Here is a 17,071-nt window from a genome sequence, read left to right as displayed (position 1 = left end):
GGACTGTGGGAATATCTGAGGAAGACTCTGAGAGACTATGGGCTGTAACACTTTCTAACTTCCTGTATGCAATTCGTAAAATCATAAAGTTAAAAGAACTATTCAAAAGTCATCTGGTCCAACATTCTTCCAAAAATGGGAAGTGATTCACCCAAGGACTACTGAGCAAGTTCACTAAATTGAGTCAGAATACTAGTCTAGTGCTTTTTCTGACAATACATTACTGCTTTTAATTATATCAGTGTAGACCGCAGAGGAACAACTGGTCACCTACAATTAAGAGGAAAGTTTCACCATTTCCCAGGATGGTGCATTGTGAAGTTTTTATATCTCATTGCTCCTTCCTCTCTGGCTGTTTCTAATCATGGTTTTGACCTCAGCCCTCTGCTTTTATTTTGGAACACTTGGGGATTTCATGTACCCATAGCTTCAATTATCACCTGTATTGGGATAATTTCTACTTTGCCAAGTGTTCTCTTCCATTGGTGCTACAGTTCTGTGTTTCTATAGACGATTACCCACAGGAGTGAATGCAGCACAGCAATGAATGGCACCTGAACGCAGCAGTTTCCCTGGTGAGATGGCTTCAGGGCTCCAGTACATCCGTTCTGGTATTGGCAACGGCGACTTCAGTCATCACGGGCAGAGAGGGCAGCACCTGGTGAGATTTTTGGTTGCTGGAGGGAAAGATAGCAGTCTTGTGTATACAAGCTGTCACCTAGGGAAACAGCATGGTCATTTGGTAGGTGCCACCTAGGATGTTACCAAGGAGGCAGCTGTAGAGTTTGGGAAAGTCAGCAGTGCCTAGTGATTGTGGCAGTGCCCAGATGGTGTAGAAGCAGTGCTCAGCAGGGCGGTGGTACTTAGTAGATGTGATGATACCTGGAGGAGATAGTGATGGTACTTGGTGGGAAAAAAAAGTTGTCAGTATGCTTGTGGAAGTTCTGGTAATGCTCACTGAAGTACAATCAGACAAAGGGCAGTGGGGGGTGCTTAATACAGTATGGAAGGTGACTGTACTTGTTTGTGAGCACATCTGTATCACTTGCTTACAGATAAGTGAGGGGGGGTGTTTTTTTTTCAGGGAGCAGTTGCAGAGAAATGAAGGTTGCACTGGTGCTCCCAAGCCACCACTCTGGGAAAGGAAAATAAAAGAAGTTTGCTTATTGTAATTAAAATAATTGTCTTGGCCTCCACTCATATTTTATCAGACTTACCTAGTGCAGAATTCTGTGTGGAACCCTTTTGAGCATATGGCTTCAACCTGGAGGCCTAAGTAGAGTACATAAGGGAAAGCTTCAATAGGGATTACCAGTCCACTTTTCTAACCACATGTGCAGAATGGAAGTGATGAATGGAAATGGCTAGCCTGCCTCTCGGGACAAGACCCTGCCAGGATCTGGAGCCGAAAGCAGGCAGCTGAGTGCCAAGAATGAGTCCTGAGCTTTCAGACCCACTGTAAAATCTGTGTCTACTAGTTGAAGTCATGGTTTTTGTCAACAGGATTAGCCACTCCCCTTCCCAGGATGGGCAGATGAGAAAGGGGACATGTATGAAAGGTCCTAAGAATGCTCATGGAAATTTTATATTGTGAAAAACAATGCATGTATTTCAAAAAAGTTTTTACATCAAAATAAACTCGTACTGTTTATAGCATTTCTAGGTTAAGGCATTAGAAGGGCAAGACATCAGTTTGAGAAAAGCCCCTATAACCTTGAATTCTGCTCAATGTGAAGCAAGAACAAAATCTAATTTGTGGTGAGGTGTGGGTAGCAGAATGGTGAATCACTGATGTTTCATGAAAAGTTTATGGGGATAATGCCCCATAGAAATCAGCATTTAGAAATGGATAGCTTGGAGGCTGGTGCTGTGGTGTAGTTGGTTGCCTCTGTCTGCAGGGCTGGCATCCCGTACAGCTGCCAGTTTGAACCCCGGCTGCTCCTCTTTGAATCCAGCTCCCTACTAATGTGCCTGGGAAAGCAGCAGAAGATGGCCCAAGTGCTTGTGACCCTGCACCCACGTGGAGACCCAGAAGAAGCTCCTGGTTTTGGTCTGGCCCAGCCTTGGCCATTGCTGCCATTTGAGGAGTGAACCAGCAGATGGAAGATCACTCTATGCCTCTCTCTCTCTCTCTCTCTCCAAATAAATAAATAAATAAATAAATAAATCTTTTTAAAAAAAGGGGGGGGGGGAAGAAATGGATAGCTCATTTTGAGAAGGGATGAGACAATGTTAAAGATGAAGCCTGTCGTGGCAGACTGTTGGACATCAACTTGCAAGGTAAGAATTAACCTTGGGGGCTGGCGCCATGGCTCACTTGGTTAATACTCCGCCTGCGATGCTGGCATCCCATATGGGCGCCGGGTTCTAGTCCTGGTTGCTCCTCTTCCAGTCTAGCTCTGTGCTGTGACCCAGGAAGGCAGTGGAGGATGGCCCCTGCACCCGCATGGGAGTCCAGGAGGAAGCACCTGGCTCCTGGCTTTGGATCGGCATAGCTCTAGCCGTAGTGGCCATTTGGGGGGTGAACCAATGGAAGGAAGACCATTCTGTCTCTCTCACTGTCTGTCAAATAAATTAAAAATTAACCTTGTTCATGCCCGAGCTGAAGAGGCCTTATGATTAGTAGCAATAACAATAAATAACACCATACACTTCTCAACTGCTTAAGCCTATACAATTCTGACTAAAAAGTTAAAGTGAAGCAGACTTTATCCTCAGTGGATGCTGAAATTGTTGCATCTAGATCAATTGCAGATAAAAGCAGAACCTTCAATGGAAACTTTGAACAAATGGGATTAAGATCCTGAAATGTTTCTTCAAAGAACTGGAACAGGACATGCAACTTAACTTAACCAGCCCAACCCTGCAGAGAAAGCATATTGAAATGGCTCCAAGAGATGGAAGTGGTGCTGTCAAAGCAGTGAAGAACAAAGATCATGGCAACGATTTTTTGAAATTCTTAATGCATTTTTTGTGATTTTTCTTGGGCGGAGAGGGATATCAAAGAATCGTAATATTTGCTTATTAAAATGTTTGAGAAAGTTAGCCAAAGCTTTAGCGGAAAACACACAGGAAAGCGTCACTGAAGAGACCTTCTCCACTATGACAATATTCTTGCTCCTTTCATCAAACAAGGGAAAATTTGTGAGTTTTGATGGGAAAACGTTAGGCATCTATCTGCCTTACAGTCATGATTTGTCTTTCTGACTCCTTTTTGTTCCCTAATTTTAAAAATCTATAAAGGACACTGATTTTTCTTTAGTAATGTACTACATTGGCATGGTGAAATTCTCAGTTGTTTAAGGATAGATTAAATGAATAATATCATTGTTGACAATAGTGTTATGAACTTGATGGAGCTTATGTTAAGAAATGTAGTTTATTTTTTAAAACTTTACCATTTAATTCCATTATCTGTGTTCTTTTTGAAGTTTTTTCATTGATATGAGTGAATATGGGAATGTTCTGTTGTACTGATGTACTTTGAGGTGTTTTCAACTCTGGCTGTTTCCACATGACTTTTGTTCCTCCATAAAGATGTAGACTACCCAAATTGCCCACTGAATTAGTAATGTGTCATTTAAAAAGATATTATATTTGAAAATCGGAGTGACAGAGGAGAGAGAAGAGATCTTTCATCCACTACTTTATTCCCCAAGTGGCTGCTACAGCCAGCTCTGGGCCAGGCTGAAGCCAGGAGCTAGGAACTCCATTCTGGTCTCCCACATAGGTGACAGGGACCCAAGTACTTGGGCCATCATCCGCTGCCTTCCTGAGCATGTTAGCAGGAAGTTGAACCTGAAGCAAAATAGCTGACACTTGAACCAGCACTCTGATGTGGGACTTCCGTGTTGCAATCAGTGACTTAACCCACTGGAGTACAGTACTAGCCCCAGTATTGTCATTCGGACTGAATATCTCAGTGCTTTTTTTTTTTTTAAACAAAAATATTTATTTGAGAGGTAGAGATACAGAACAAGGGAGAGACAAAGCGAAAGCTCTTCCATTTGCTGGTTCACTCCCCAAATGGCTGCAACAGTCAGAGCTGAGTCAATCTGAAGCCAGGAGCCAGGAGCTTCTTTTGGGTCTCCCACATGGGTACAGGGACCCAAGCACTTGGGCCACAGCAGAGAACTGGATGGGAAGAGAAGCAGCTGGCACTTGAACTGGTGCCTATATGGCATGTGGGTGCTACAGGCATAGGCTTAGCCTACTGCGCCAAAGTGCTGGGCCCTATCTTAGTGCTTTGGTTGACCAGCACTGGGGTTTTAGATTCAGGGTGAGATCCCTGTAGACAAATCCTTTTTCAGGCAAGTTGGGTTCGAGTTTGACTCTTGCCTCTTCCCAGGTACCTGTCAGTACTCTTGGTTAGTTGACATTTTTTCTGATGCTTACACCTCATTTCACCATCTTTTCCAGGTTTACCACCCATATTTCCCATACTGCATCTTCAGATTTAAAATCCTCCCTATTCCTATGCTACAGGGAAGTTTTTGTTATGTTCTTTAACTTGACAATATGTCTTTAATGGATTCTTTTTTAAAGAATCTAATGGATAAAACATGGCCTGATTTTAAGATATTTGCTTATAATATAGTAGTTTTATAGCATCTAAGTCTTTGTTATTGCTATTATGATATTGACTACTGCTGAATGATATTTTTCATAGGTAAAAGAATATGTTCAGTGTAGTACTCAAGTCTTTTGCTATTTGTGAAAATATTTTTTAAAAATATTTGAAAGGCAAAAATACAGAAAGAGAAGGAGAGAGAGAGAAAGATCTTCCATCTTCTGGTTCACTCCCCAAATGGCTGCAATGGCCAGAGCTGGGCCAATCTGAAGCCAGGAGCTAGGAGCCTCTTCCGAGTTTCCCATGTGGGCACAGCGGCCCAAGTACTACTTCTGCTGGTTTCCCAAGCACATTAGCAGGGAGCTGGATCAGAAGTGGAGCAGCCAGCACTTGAACCGGCACCCACATGGGATGCTGCCGCTGCAGGCAGAGGCTTAACCTGTGCTGCAGACCCAGCCCTGAAAATTTTATTTTTAATTGATTTTATCTTTTTATAATCACAGAAGAATGTCAACTTCGCTGAAGACAAAATCAAACAAAATAACAAAATAGTAAAAAATTTGGAAGTACTAGAAAAGGCTTTTAACTTTCAGGAAATGATAGTGTTTAGTGCAGAGCTCTAGATTAGCAAGACAGCATCCTAGCCTTTAAAAATTAAGAGACCAAAGAACCATTTTTTTTTGCCAACATTTATTATGTTTGTGGTTACTGAGTGAGCTTAGCTGTCTTTGAATTGACTGCAATCCAAAACACACTGCAGTTTCCTGTTCAAATAAATATTAATATTGTTTGTCGCTCCCCCTCTTCATGGAGGAACGACACTAAACCCTGCCTAGGCTTCATATCCGAGTCACGGCACCATTATGTCACTCCCCCTCTTCATGGAGGAACGAAACTAAACCCTGCCTAGGCTTCATATCCGAGTCACGGCACCATTATGTCGCTCCCCGTCTTCGTGGAGGAACGACACAGGACCCTGCGCTGTTCTTTTGTCTGCTCGGCCCTCCCCGGGTTTGCTGCTGGTTCTTCCCGGGTTGGCTACCCTCCCTTCCACCTCCGTGGAAGGGCGGTTCCCCCTGCCACTTTCCCCACTTCCGCGGGGGAGCGGCACACTGCCGGCCGGCTCTCTCGGGGGCTGCACAGGTATTCCTCATAGATGTTCCTGGTGCATGTTGTCTCTCTCCTCCTTTATAGTCCTCTCCACCAATCCATGCTCTGCTACCCACACGCCGAGTACGCTGCTCTCCTCCAATCAGGAGCAGGTCCTGCTGTTTATTGGTTGAACTGGAGGCAGCTGTGTAGAAGCTGTTTCCTCCTCTCCCAGCGCCATATTGTGGGAGAGCAGATGCATAGAATAAGTCTTAATTCCAGTAACAGTCTAGTCCGAGTTGCTCCCCACAATTATTCATAAAGGTGAGTCAATAACTTGGAGTCAAGTTCAAACACAGTAGCCTTTATGCATTCTCCTGACTTATTCACAACTGCATTCTATACCAAAACAAGGTCATCAAGAAGAACAAAGTTCAGGTGGGCAGGAACTCTTGACCCTGTATTGGATGATCTTCATAGTCAACAGAGAACTGCATGAAAGTGTGACTTACAGCTCATGACATCTCAATGAAAGTACACAACCATACCGAGTGCCTACTCGTTTGTGCTAGCTTTGTATGTATTTATACAAGTGCTGTGAATGAAAGGAAAACAAAATTATGTACATAGTTGGCAATACAATGAAGGATGTGCTAATATAGATCTGTAAACAAATTGGAAATAGAAGGAACAAGAAAAATGCAATCATGTGGTAGGAGGTGGCTATCTAAGTGTCTCCCAGGGCTTCCTGGGATTCATGACCTTGTATAATCCCCTCCCCTTAAGTGAACTGGACAAAGTGACTTGCTTCTAATGATTATATGGCAAAAGAGATGGGATGTCACTTTCAAGATTAGGTCTAGACTTTTGTTTTGCTACCACAGTCCCTCCCTGGCTCTTAATTTGCTTGCTGTGATAATGCAAGATGCTGTTTTGTCAGCTGTGCCAATGGACTGGTATATATGAGGAAGAATCAAAGGATGGCTTTGACCAGCAGCAGACAAGGAACTAAGTTTTGTCAGCCACCTTGTGAGTGAATTTGCAAGTGAATGCTACCCTAGTTGAACTTTGAGAAGCCTGTAACTTTGGCCAACACTTGGATCACAGCTTTGTGAAAGACTTTGTAGCAGAGGACCCAGCCAGTTATACTCAGATTCCTTTCTCATAATACATGAGATAATAAATGCTGGGATGAGTCATTAAGTTCTGAGATTGTTTCACAGTAATATATAGCTAATAGTTAGGAAGAAAGGCAGGAATAATTGAAACAGAAGGAACAGTCCTTGCAAAAATGAGAAGGCGTAGCACAGAAGCACACTCTAAATTCTGGAAAGGTAAATGTTTTTTTAAAGATTGATTTCTTTGAAAGGCAGACTTAGGGAGAGAGAGAGAGCGCGCTTCCATCCACTGGTTCACTCCCCAAATAGCCATAGTAGCCAGGGATGGGCCAGGCTGAAGCCAGGAGTCAGGAGCTTCTTCTGGGTTTCCCACAGGGTACAGGGGCCCAAGCACTTGGGCTCCTCTGCTGCTTTCCCAGGCACATTATCAGGGAGCTGTATCAGAAGTGGAGCAGCCAGGACTCGAATTGGTGCCCATGTGGGATGCTGGTGCTGCAGGCATCGGATTAACCTGCTGTGCTACAACACCGGCCCCAGTAAATGATCTTATGTAGCTATTCCATGAAGCATCCTTGCAGCAGTGACTTAAGGTTTGAGATGAGGATTGGAGGCCAAATTGAAAAATGTGTTCAATATCATTTGTATCAGTAAGCTTTGCTTTATAGAAAGCAGAAGCTTTGCCAATGATCTTACACTGAAAAAGTTTCAGATATGGAGCTAGATACAGTAGTCCCTCTTATCTGCAGGGTGCGTGTTCCAAGACCTCCACTGGATGCTTGAATTTGCAGATAGTCCCAAACCTTTATATACTGTTTGTTCCTATATATACATTCCTATGAGAAAGTTTAATTTATAAATTATGCATAGTAAGAGATTAGCAATAACCAGTTACAATTACAAGGAGAGTTTGGCACAGTAGTTGGGATTCTGCTTGAGAGCCCCATATTCCATATTGGAGTGCCTGGCTTTGAGTCCTTCCTCGATTTCTGATCCACCTTCTTGCTAATGTATACCCTGGGAGGCAGCAGGTGATGGCTCAGGTACTTAGGTCTCTGTAACCCATGTGGGAGACCCACACGGAGTTCCAGGTGGAAGTGTTTGGGGAGGAGTGAACCAGCAGATGGAAGATCTCTCTGTATCTGACTTTCAAATAAAATAAAATTTTAAAAATAGAATGGTTATAATAATGTACTCTGATAAAAGTATGTGGATATAGTCTCTGTTGAAGGAGTCAAGACAAATATTAATATTTTCAGACCATGGTTGACCCTGGGTACCTGAAACTGCAGAATGAGTGTGGCCAACAGGGGAATACTGAACTTCTAAAATCGTCAGAAAGGCTGGAGGGGATGATTTACAGTCTGAGCCCCAAGAATTCCTCCCAGCAAAGTAGCCCATGAGGGGAGTTTTCGTCTTCCATAGTAAGAGAAGTGGGGAAGCAGGAGACAGCTGCTGCCTCCGCCACCCCTGTCTTTATACCCTTGAAGTGTGGCCTAAGTCTGATCTCTGCTGTGATTGCCCTCAGAATCTGTGAAGCAAGGCTAGAATCTGGAACTTTACCACAGAAAGTCTCAGATCTCTGACTGTGTTGGCCCCCAACGATAGCTGAAGTAGCAGAAAGTTGGTGTCTCTTCCCTTCTGGCTATAACTCATGTGGGCGGCCAGTAATTGGTGAAAACTAGTTTGCATTCAGGAGCCTAACTTTGGAGACTCCGAGAAAAATCAATTTTCCATCTTGTATAGTTTATCCAGTTCACATTTGAAAGGCTGTGGAATGCATTTGCCCTATCTGCTCAGTAGAGTGGTGATGTTCACAGGTGCTTCTGGAAAAAAAAAAAAAAAAAAAAAAAAAAAAGGACACTCTTAAAGGGGTCCAATGAGTGGCATATGTTCTGTATTGGAGAAAATTCATTCACTCTTGTAGGGCTAGAGATGTGGCAGAGGGGTTGCTGAGACTAGAAATGGGAGAGAAATCATAGGGAGCTTGAACTCAGGGCTGGAAGATCTCATGGAGAAGTCAGATGTGTAAGAGAAAGTAAATTGAGTTCATTCCAATTCTGTTGATGTTTAATGCCATCATTTAAGCTCTGTCATCCTTATCCTTATCATAGTACCCAAAGAACTGCATTTTCTCATTTATCCGTTATTATACTCTGGTCTCTGTGGTTCAGGCTTGGAGTGATACCAAAGTAAAAGAAACCCAACAACCAGAACAGACTCCAAAGTAACCCTTTTCTCGCATTTATCAGGAACCATGAAAGGGATCAATGTCACGTGCCACCGTGATGTTGATAAAAATCTCCTGTCCTCTCTTGACCTCCATCACAGCCTGCAATCGCCTCCCATAAATCCCCCGGACCCCTCTCTCTACTCCTCCTTCCATTCCCCTTCCTTCCCTGCCTGCTCCTCATTCCTTTTGTTGTGCAGGTTGATCTAGACTGTCTCCAGCATGATGATTTCATTCTTTTCAGGAAGGGGCCTGCAGGCCAAGAACCTAGGCTGGAAATCAGAGGAGCAAAGGTCATGTGTTAATGATCTTTGTTCTGCCACAATTCTCACTATCTACTGTTAGATATTTTTTCTTCAATCTTGTACCTCCAAGCTAATACTTCCATGGTCTTTCCCAAGCCCTCAACTGTGTCTCACATGTTAATAATTCAAAAATCTGTTTCTTTCACCCCACCTTTGCCCCAGATTTAAAATTTCACCTGGGGAGCAGGTGTTTAGCCCAGTGGTTAAGATAAATGTGTAACATATTAGAGTACCTGTGTTTGATTCTTGGTTCCAGCTTCCTTAATACAGAACTTGGGAGGCAACAGTGATGGCTCTCAAGTAATTGGGTTGCTGCCCCTCACATGGAGACCTGGATTCCAAGCTTAGTCCTGGCACAGCCTTGGCTGTTGCAGGCATTTGGAGAGTGAACCAGCAGATGGGAGATGTCTGTCTCTGTCCCTCTGTCTGTCCAATAAATGAATAAAATTGAAAAAAATTTTACCTCTTAGATGTTTCCGCATTCTGTTTGCATACCACAAGCATAATCATCTTTCAGAATCCCCCAAATCTTACCTTTTTGCTGTGATGATCATAAAGCTGGGATGCTTGCTATACCAGTCAGAGAAAGTGTTTAGCCAAGGAATCTGTCACTTCAAACTTTCCTATCTTCATTTTTCTCCATCTCTCCTACTGCCATGATTCCCTAGGCTGTAGCCTCGATATTCAGTGGGATATCTAGGGAGCATTGCTTCCTTGTCCACATCTAGGTCCCTTTGTAAGACTCAGTAGTCCACATTATTGTTGCCTCATTTAAAAAAAATTTATTTATTTGAAAGAGTGTTACAGAGAGGCAGAGAGAGAGAGAGAGGTCTTCCTTCTGCTGGTTCACTCCTCATATGGCTGCAACTGCCAGAGCTGGGCTGAGCTGATTCGAAGCCAGGAGCCAGGAGCTTCCTCTGGGTCTCCCACGTGGGTGCAGGAACCTGAGGACTTGGGCCATCTTCTGCTTTTCCAGGCCATAGCAGAGAGCTAGATTGGAAGTGGAGCAGCCAGGACATGGCGCCCATATGGGCTGCTGGTACGACAGACCGGGGCCTAACCTCATTTTTTTCCTTTCAGAAATCTTATATCATTACAAACCTAGCTCGAAGACCACCACCTGCTAGGGGCCTTTCCAGATAAAATAAGTTGAAAGTGGTTTTTCTAATAGCCTGTGTTTTACAGCACTTAGCACAGTTAGGTTCAAGTTACTCTAAATTATAAATGGTCTTTCTCCTCTTCCAGGAACTGTCTGTCTCTTGCTTAATGGTGGTGGTCTGTGTAGTAGTGTATACAAGAGTGGGGAGAAGGGAGGAATGTGAAAAGGGAAACAATTGGAAGGGCAGAAGGAGTTAGATCTCAATTATAGGATTTTTTTACCCTTGTTCTCAGCATGTCCACATTATCCCATCTTAATAGTAAATGAGAATCATTGCCTCTGGTTAGTTAGGAAATGACAATCCTTCCACTGGCGCTTTTTTCACAGAAACCTTTTATTTAAGGTATACAAACATCATGCATTTCATAAATACAACTTTAGGAACAAAGTGATTCTTCCCAATGTACCCACCCTCCCACCCGCACTCCCATCCTTCTTCCTCCTCCCTCTCCTATTCTCATTCTTATTTTTTACTAAGATCTATTTTCAATTAACTTTATACAGTTTTTTCCTCTTACAACTTGGAATATATCTCGCCATTCTCCCCTAGCCTGTAGGGTTTCTGATGAGAATTCAGCTGTGAGTCTAATTGGAGATCCTCTGAAAGTAATCTGGCATTTCTCTCATGCACAATTCAGAATCTTTTCTTTATGTTTTACTGTGGAGAGTTTGACTGCAATGTGTTGTGGTGAAGATCTTCACTGGCTTAAGTCTGTTACTAGTTTTTGTGCTTCCTCACTTGGACGTCACTTTCTTTCTCCAAATTAGAGAAGTTTTCTGTAATTATTTCACTAAAAGAGCCTTCTAATCCATTCTCTCATTCCATGGCTTCAGAAACTCCTAAGACCTGTATGTTGGGTCTTTCGATAGTATTCCATAAATCTCCAACACATTTTATAATTTTCTAATTTTTTTTTCTTTTTTTGGTCTGACTGAAAAACTTCTAGAGATTTGTCTTCTAACTCAGATAGTCTTTCTTCTGCTTCACCAGCTCTGTTAAGACTTTCCATTGCATTTTTTAATTTGATCTGTTGAATTTTTCTTTTCTGATATTTCATTTTGGTTTCTCTTTAAAATCTCAATTTCATGGGGAAAATTTTCATTCATGTCATGTATTGATTTCTTTAATTTATAGATTTGCTTCTGATTACTTCTAAGTAATCCTTTGATAAAAGTTTTTGAATTCCGTTTCTGGCATTTCTTCAATCTCTTCATCTTCATCTTCACATTCTAATATTGAAGTTTTGTTGTGTTCCTTTGGGGATGTCATGTTGTTTTCCTTATTCTTGTTTTTTGAATTGCTGCATTTATTTTTAGGTATTTCTGGAGATACTCTTGCCCCCGCCCCGATGTCTTTTATCTTTTAACTATGCTTCTGTGGCTTAGTGTCTGCTCTTTCAGTGAATACTCAGAGGCATGTGCTGGGTGTGGCCATGGAGCTCTGTTCAGTGCTTCAGTGTGAGAAGATTGTCCATGGTGACACCCAATTTAGGCATCTTAAATACCCCTTTTTTTTAATCAGAGGGGAAGTTTGATCAGCTCTGTTGGTGTAGTCTCGCACTCACCTTCTCTGCTAGTCCCGTTGGGTACAATATTCATCCACACTGCCAGAAGCCACACAAAGGATCTGTGCACTCTTCAATGTGAGCATAGATCCCACAGCAATGACTCTCACCAGGAAATCATTAAGGCTCGAGCATGTGGAGCTGCCCACAGTGACTGCCCAAAGACCCAGCGACTCCTTGCACCTTTCCATGCAGCCACAGTGTTTTCACAGTCCCAGCACACAAGGATCCCACAGTCATGAACACCTAGCCCTCTGTCAGTTCTCCCAGCCAGACTCGGGCATCTCCTCTTGGCTGGTTGTTAGGCATGTGGACACAAGCTGGCGCAGCTGTTATGTCTGTCCAAATGGCACCCGCTCTCTCTCAGCTAGTTACAGGATGCCGTTGCCAGGTGGTTGGGGAGAGAGAAATGTGCTCTTTTTTTCCCTCTAGGTTGGTGGATATACTGTCCCCTATAGGGCCCCAGTGGTTTGGGCTGTTGCTGTCTGTTTTCACCTCACTCTCCAAAGCTGGTGCTGAGGCTCTCAGCTGCTGGGGTCCTGAGCTGTGTGCATCCACACCCTCCATGTCGACCCAAAGTATCCTCCTAATTAACGTGGAGTTTCCTCCGCAGTTTTCTCCTTAACCCGTCCCTGAGATTGCAGTCTCTCCAGTTTTGTTGTTTAACTATCTTCCCCTAGACTATAGCAGTAAGCTCCCTCCCTATTCTACCATCTTGGAATCCTCCTCAATGAGCCTTCATTTGTCCAAAGTAAATTGAGAAAAATAAGATCTGTGTAGTGAGTTTTTCATAAAATTAGACTAATTTAGTGACTTCTCTTTATTCAAATTTTATATTCACCCTCTTTGCTAGTTTTTCTAAAATGATAGTATACTAGATAGTAATGTAATTTTCAGAAGTTTTTACCTGAAAAATTTAAAAGCTGGAAACCCTATGTTCCCCAGATTAAAAAGAAATCACCGGTCTATGAAACTGGAAACTCTTGGGCCTGCTATTGCCAGGTGCTTGGAGAGAACCCAGAAGCAACATCACAGTAGAAAGAACCTGACTAAGGCCCAGGTCTCGGTTTCTAATATTCTCTTGTAAAGAGGGGGTATGAAAGTGAAGGTAGGGGAAAACTGGTGCACCTTAGATAAATGGTTAATTCTAAAACCAGGCTATCAAATATACAAGATAGATTGGGAGGCCTGAAAGTAAAGGAAGTGCCCAAAGAAAGAAGTTCCCAATAAAACACAGCAATGAGAATATGATAAAGGGACTCAGTAACAAACTGAAGGAGCTCCCAGCGAGCAATACTGGAACAAATTCAGGAAGGAAATATATATTACTGTATTATAACCTAAGGTTAGAAAATGGTCATGCATCCATGGTGATAGAAACAAATTACTAAATAAATTAATCAGGAATAATAAATGAATTTTCTGTACAGGAACATTCTAAAGAAGCTGTATAGAGATTCTTCTCTCAAGAAGGTAGAGCATAGCTGCCTCTGTTTGATGGAAGCTGTGCATGGTGACTTTTTCCAAAGAATATAGTACAGAAAGAAGGGAAGAAAATGGCTGAAAAATGCCACCTCAGCCAGGTGCCCAAGGTTAATGCCAGCGGAGATGGGTCCTGTGGATAGTGTGGACCCTTGATTTGATGTGAAGAAGATGATGGTTTACTTACCCGGTCGTCTTCCTCCAAACATGTTACCCCATGAAACCATGGGGAAACATCAGAGAAATCTCAGTTGAGGGACACTCTGCCCAATACCTGACCAGTACTCAAAACTGATGGAGTTATTAAAAAATAAGGGAAGTCAGAGAAACTGTCACAGCCAAGAAAAGCCTAAGGAGACATGACAATTCAAAGTAATGTGACAGGGGTAGGGGGATGACGCTGTGCCCTAGCATCCCATATGGGCGCCAGTGCGAATACTGGCTGCTCCGTTTCTGACCCAGCTCTGTGCTAATGGCTGGGGAGGCAGTAGAAGGGGACCAGTGTGTGGCATAGGGGGTTAAGCCACCACCTGCAGTGCACCAGTTTGTGTTCTGGCTGCTCCATTTTCTTTTTTTTTTTTTTATTTTTTTATTTTTTGACAGGCAGAGTGGACAGTGAGAGAGAGAGACAGAGAGAAAGGTCTTCCTTTGCCATTGGTTCACCCTCCAATGGCCGCCGCGGCCGGCGCGCTGCGGCCGGCGCACCGCGCTGATCCGATGGCAGGAGCCAGGAGCCAGGTGCTTTTCCTGGTCTCCCATGGGGTGCAGGGCCCAAGCACCTGGGCCATCCTCCACTGCACTCCCTGGCCACAGCAGAGGGCTGGCCTGGAAGAGGGGCAACCGGGACAGAATCCGGCGCCCCGACCGGGACTAGAACCCGGTGTGCCGGCGCCGCTAGGCGGAGGATTAGCCTATTGAGCCGCGGCGCCGGCCTGCTCCATTTTCAATCCAGCTCTGGGATAGCAGTGTAAGTCAGCCCAAGTCCTTAGGGCTCTTCACCCACGTTGGAGACTGGAAGAAACTCCTGGCTTCGGATTGGCCCAGTTCCAGCCATTGCAGACATTTAGGGAGTGAACCAGTGGATGGGAGACCTCTATCTCTGTATCTCCCTCTGTCTGTAACTCTGCCTCTCAAATAAATAAATCTTAAACACACACACACACACACACACACACAGAAAAGTAATGTGGGATCCTGGATAGGATTCTGGGATAGTAAGAGACCATTAGGTAGAAACTTCAGAAATCAGAATAAAGTATGGGCTTCAGTTACTGGAGTGTCAATTAATTGTGACAAATATGAGATGTTAAGGGAAGCTGAGTATGGGATATATGGGAATTCTGCACTGCACAACTTTTGTAAATCTAAGACTTCTGAAACAATTTTTAAAAGATTTGAGAGTTACAGAGAGAGGTAGAGAGAGAGAGAGAGGTCTTCCATCCACTCGTTCACTCCCCAAATGGTGGCAACATCCAGAGCTGAGCCGATCCAAAACTAGGAGCCAGGAGCTTCTTCCAGGTCTCCCACGGGGGTGCAGGAACCCAAGGACTTAGATCATCTTCTGGTTTCTGGATAGGAAGTGGAGCAGCTGGGACTTGAACCGGCATCCGTATGGAATGCCAGTGCTGCAGTCTGGGGCTTTAACCTGCTGTGCCACGGTGCCAACCCCAACAGGGTTTTTTTGATTTTTTTTTTAAAGTAAGTGATCTTCAGATTAAAGGGGATATCTTAAACCACATTAGCACTGTTTAGAAATTTGGGCATTTCCTGGGGAACATATGGAGCGATGACTACTCCCATCTGATTTTAGTATTATTATAATGTTCTTTGGTCATAACTGTCCTCACAGAAAAACCATTATTGGAGCAAAAAACCTAAATTTATTTACTTTTAACTTGAAGATTAAACTAACTTTTCTTCATTTTTAGTGGCTTAAAACATTTGTTGTGGGTGACCCTCTCAATCTTTAGTAAGAGTTTGTTAGTATTGTTCTCACAAACCTGCTTTTTCCTAGAGGAATTGATTTTTGCTTTGCTCACTCACTGAAGGTCTAGAGGCAATACAACGTTGGATTCTTTAGTCTGGAAATCAATGGTTAAATTCTGTACAAGCCAATGGACATGTAGACTCCAGCTGTGCATGAGCACCACGCTGGGCATTGAGTCATCTGCTTTACTCCAGCCTTCTACCCTTAACAGCTCAGCTTCTCTTTATTGGGCTTATATTGACATGTTAATATTTGTTACTTATAAAAAAGCATGCAAGGGGCAGGTGGTTAGCCCAGTGGCTAGGATCCCAGTCCTGGGCTGGATGCCTGTCTCTGGCTCCTGGCCCCAGCTTCCTGCTGATGTGGACCCTGGGAGACGGCAGTGATGGCTGAAGGAATTGGGTTCCTGCCAAGCAGGTGGGAGACCTGGATTGAGTTCCCTGCTCCTGACTTCATCCTGGCTCAACCCTGGTTGTTGCAAGCATTTGAAGAGAGAATCAGCAGATGGAGGCACTCTCTTTGTTCTCCGTCTCTTTCTGTTTCTGTACCCCCTCAAATACAAACAAAACAAGAAAAACTGTTATATTTCATATGAGAATCCTTAGGAAATTGTCTTTGCACAGGAGTCAGGGAGGTAAACATGAAATAGGGGCCTTTCTGGGCAGGAAGATCCTTCATGTAACCTGGAAATATCATCAGTGGTTTTCTATCTGCCTGTTTAGAAGACTGCTTTGGTAGACTAGATTGTAGATACAAACTGGGTGGTGCGTTTATTCTCCAATTTCTCGTTGTTCAGTGGAAAATAAAGAGTATTTGATTAGGGAGGAGACTTCTAGACCAGGCTCTACCTCTAGCCATCTGTTATATTAGGCTGCATTTTTTTTTTTTAAACTCTATGGGGAAAAAAAAAGTTTAAAGGAGTTTATCTTGTATTCTAAGCCTTAGATTTTTCAGTCTTATGAACTGGACCAGGTAGGTCTCTGTTGGGGTTGGTATCAATGAGAGGCAGTTCCGAAAGTTCTTCAGTGGTCCTCTTTCCCCCCTCTCATTGCCAATGGATTTAAGAAGGAAAGATTTCCTAAAATTGGCCTGGGAGTCTTGAGCTATTTTCTGTATTTCACCCTGTTGGTTTTGGTAAGTGACTAATTTTGAGCTTGCATACTGAAAGTTTATACCTGTTTCTTACCTTGTCATTTGCAAGAGAAATATTATGGTGTAGAGAAAAGAACATGGGCATTGTAGTCATTCTGACCTTAGATTGAATCATACTTTTGTCATTTAAGTATACCTATAACCTTAGAAAATTTTCTTTTTTTATAAAAGATTTATTTATTTATTTGAAAGTCATAGTTACACAGAGAGAGGAGAGGCAGACAGAGAGAGGTCTTCCATCTGATGGTTCACTCCCCAATTGGCTGCAACGGCTGGAGCTGCGCTGATCCGAATCCAGGAGCTTCTTCTGGGTCTCCCACGTGGGTTCAGGGGCCCAAGGACTTGAGCCATCTTCTACTGCTTTCCCAGGCCATAGCAGAGAGCTAGATCGGAAGTGGAGCAGCCGGGACAAGAACT

The 17,071-nt window shown here is 43.4% G+C and overlaps 1 long non-coding RNA gene across 2 annotated transcripts in view; it reads left to right on the top strand.

Moving 5' to 3' along the window:
• Positions 1 to 17,071, top strand: part of LOC127492323 (uncharacterized) — a 64,390-nt gene that overhangs the window by 4,148 nt on the left and 43,171 nt on the right. Inside the window, exons 2-3 of one of the 2 annotated variants that reach the window (XR_016231337.1) lie at positions 511 to 661; positions 1,085 to 1,178. The exons of the other annotated variant lie outside the window; for it this stretch is intronic. This is a non-coding gene — a long non-coding RNA (uncharacterized LOC127492323). Of the gene's footprint in view, positions 1 to 510; positions 662 to 1,084; positions 1,179 to 17,071 lie in introns of those variants that run through there. 2 annotated transcript variants of the gene reach the window in all.

This window comes from Oryctolagus cuniculus, chromosome 1 (assembly GCF_051225735.1).
Source record: "Oryctolagus cuniculus isolate XC-2025 breed Fujian yellow rabbit chromosome 1, ASM5122573v1, whole genome shotgun sequence".
Taxonomy (NCBI): domain Eukaryota; kingdom Metazoa; phylum Chordata; class Mammalia; order Lagomorpha; family Leporidae; genus Oryctolagus; species Oryctolagus cuniculus.
This window is presented reverse-complemented; position numbering and strand designations above follow the sequence as displayed.